We start from the raw sequence: 3486 nt of genomic DNA, 5'->3' as shown, positions 1-3486 counted from the left end.
TGAAATTTTTGTGAAAGGTTGACTCATGTCGAACATCAAAGCTTTAGCTCTAACACACGTTTTTGTCATTTCATGACTCTAGCGTACTTTAAAACATTGTCCCAATCATTAAGAAGTCTCTGATGACTACTCGATGGCATGATTTCATGTTTAGCATAATCAACATGCGTGCCAAAAATCTACCTCATTTTCTTTCATGAAGGAAAATGAAAATTTTTGCTATAATGAGACCGAGCCTTATACAGACTACCTACATATCCCACCACGGGAATCAGGTCAAATGTAGTTCCAAGATACATAAAGGATAATTTTTCTAAAATGTGACCGAACCCGATGTGGATTGCCTACGTATCCCACCCAGAGAATCAGGTTCGACGTAGTTCAATTACATACAAATAAGGATCGAAAATTTTAAAAAGTGTCGAACTCGATATCCGACAAGAATCAAGCTGGTCATAGATGGATACAAAAGATGATCAATTAAGCGTACAAAATAACATAACTTCTAATGATATTGCTACTTCAAAACTAAATCTTAGTTAACGATTCCCAACTATTCTTCTTCTGAGAGGCTCTTCCACATGCTCAATTCTTTTATATTGCTTGGTTGTAGGGAAGAGATGAATTAGCAAATTGCAGATATGCTACTTGGGTGAAATTCTGTATAGGGATGACATTTGGAAGTTGGTACCACATAGATTGAGGGGGAGGCACCGGTCTCTGAATGACCCTACCATTATCCAACAGCTTCTGGATTTCCTCTTTCAGACAATGACACTCATTTATTGTATGGCCTAGCATGCCCAAATGAAATGCACAACATTTGGTTGGATTGAAATGTGGTGGAGAGATTTTGGTAGGTTTTGGTTGCATTATACCAAATGATCTCAATCTCTCAAAAATGATAGAAGGTCGTTCACTCAAAGGGGTAAAGTTTTGTGATTTTCCTATCTTAGGTGTTGATGGTGGAGGATTTAATTCTTCAGTAATCACTCTTTTCCCTTTATCCTGGAGGTGTGTCTTAACCAGCTTGCCAAACTTGAATGTTGATTCTACCGCATTTCCTTGAAGTTCGTTTGCTTTCAAATTCTGAGGATACTCTATGGATTTTCTCTTCAACGAGTTGTATCTGCTAGTAGTATCATTGGAGGACCCATATTGCTTGACAAAGTCCTTCACTCAGCTTAAGCTCCTTACAATCAGTTTCTCTAAAAGACACAATAAGAAATATTAAGCATGATATCTAATGGTAAAGCATCACACGAGAGTTCATTTGTAGTTTTCTTAAACAAAAGAAAGTATCATGTGGTTTAATTATTAAACCTAGCAAAAACTCTTAACACCTTAAGAGTAGTAAGCAAATATGTTAGGAGATTTACAGAACACTTTCCATTACTTGATTAAACAAACGGTGGTTGTTCTATTAAGCACATTCTTAGATGGTTTATGCATTTAACTTTATGACTAATAATTCATGGCATCCTAAAATGCAGCATCCCTAAAATAAAACTGATCCAGAGAGTCAGTCGAGTACCAAAATACCTATAGGCATGATATTTCTAAAGCAGCAAGCAAGTTGAAAGCACATTTCTGTCGATGCAATTTATTTCAAGCGATACATTAAGAATCCTATAGGCATGACTTCTAAGCCTTTCAGACATCATTCTTTTATCAAATAACATTTTAGCAGAGTACTTCTTCTATATGACGTTTAAGTAAGTAAATGATAGCAAATTCATAAAAGTTCATGACCTATAAATATGGTTCTTAAATAACTAAAAAACGACATATTAATCAGGATGTGCTACTAACAAATTTCATAGGCAAATTCATATGAGCATTTAGTCAAACACATGACATTCTTATTATGATATTTAAACTAGAGAAACAGTAAACTTAAAGCGCCGTCACGAACACATAAAAAAAGTGCCTAAGACATAATTTTGACTTACGGAATGGAAGCAAAATTTAACTTTATACATACTGGAAAAGAAACAAATACTCTAACTTATCAATTGAAACACAAAAAGCACATATATTAATGTTTATAAAATTATTGTATTAACCATTATAAATTTATTCCTTTAGGTACTTAGTCGACACCTTGTATTCCTATTCAATTAAGTCAGAATACACACAATCCCTACACATGATTTCTATGCACAGACAGATTTCAAATCAGACTTTCTTCATGGAAAATAAACTATAACATACGTTTTTTTATAACAAAAGTGAGACATTTACTTCAAGTCTAGCAAAAGAAAACACGAAGAAGAAATTTTAAAGTCACTGACCTTTTTGTGGGCAGTGAATGGGGCATCGTCAAAAAGATCTATCTCTGGCTTTGGCTCAACTCTTTTGGAAGATCGTCAAATGCCGACACAAACAAAATAAAAACTTTGGCAAGGCTATAGACTAAATAGAGATCAAAAGGCAGAGAAAACTAAAAGCTAGATTTTAAAACAGTAAGGAGGGAGATAAACTACGATTAATTAACCAAACAGTGAGGGTTAAGGGAGATAGAAGGGGCGGTCCAAAAAGGTGTTAAAAATAGCCACAAAATCTGGTATTTATAAGTGTAAAATTAGGGTTCTTGGTTTTGGGCGGGATTCTGAAATTGATTCACATCTGTTGAGCCGTTTGAAATTTGAACATTGATGTTGCAGGAAAATTAAATGAGGTGTAGAGCTTTCGGTTCCAAAATGGTGATAGTGAGTTTGCCATGGCTGAGCAACAATGGAATTTTGTGAAGAAAAGGAAAGGGAGGAGAAGAAAGAAGCGTCTGTTTAGGAGAGAGAACGACGCTGAGATTAAGAGCTTATACGGCTGAGATTGAGTCTGACATATTTATCAAAATGACGTAGTTTCGATGTGTTCTAGAGTGTTCTATTGTTGGGCTAAAGTGGAGGATTTTGGGCTGCTGGTTGGGAAGATTTGGGCTGTCTTGGGCTACTTAGAGTGGCAAAATTTGGCCTCTCATTCCTATATTTTCTTTGTAGCAGCAGTAGCAGTAGCAGTAGCAGCAGCAGTAGTAGCAGTAGTAGCAGTAGCAGTAGTAGTAGCAGTAGTAGCAGTAGTAGTAGTAGTAGCAGTAGTAGTAGTAGCAGCAGCAGTAGTAGTAGTAGTAGTAGTAGTAGTAGTAGCAATAGTAGCAGTAGTAGTAGTAGCAGTAGTAGTAGTAGCAGCAACAACAACAGTAGTAGTAGTAGTAGTAGTAGCAGCAGCAGCAGTAGTAACATTAATAATACTAGTAATAGTGATATTAAGTAAATAATAATAATTATTAGGTCTAGTTTGTTCTAAAAATGGTAAAATAGTTATTCTTACATTATTAGTGATATTAGAAGCTTAAAGAAATAGTTTGGAAGAAAGGAGGGACAAAATTGGATGTCAACACGCACCACTTAGTAGTACCATTTCCTTAATCATCTGAAACTGCTCGTGCTGCCTGAGAATTTGTGACCTTCCTTCCCAAACTGAATCGTG

At 35.6% G+C, this 3486-nt stretch overlaps 1 long non-coding RNA gene across 1 annotated transcript; it reads right to left on the bottom strand.

The window, feature by feature from the left end:
- Positions 1-409: 409 nt before the first annotated feature.
- Positions 410-2849, bottom strand: LOC107821482 (uncharacterized). The gene is made up of 2 exons (XR_001656147.2): positions 2295-2849; positions 410-1208 (listed from the first exon to the last, which is right to left on the bottom strand). It is a non-coding gene; the product is annotated as an uncharacterized LOC107821482 (long non-coding RNA).
- Between the last annotated feature and the right edge of the window lie 637 nt (positions 2850-3486).

This window comes from Nicotiana tabacum, chromosome 7 (assembly GCF_000715075.1).
Source record: "Nicotiana tabacum cultivar K326 chromosome 7, ASM71507v2, whole genome shotgun sequence".
Classification (NCBI taxonomy): Eukaryota; Viridiplantae; Streptophyta; class Magnoliopsida; order Solanales; family Solanaceae; genus Nicotiana; species Nicotiana tabacum.
Note: the sequence above shows the minus strand (reverse complement) of the source record. Positions and strands in the feature narration are given on the sequence as shown.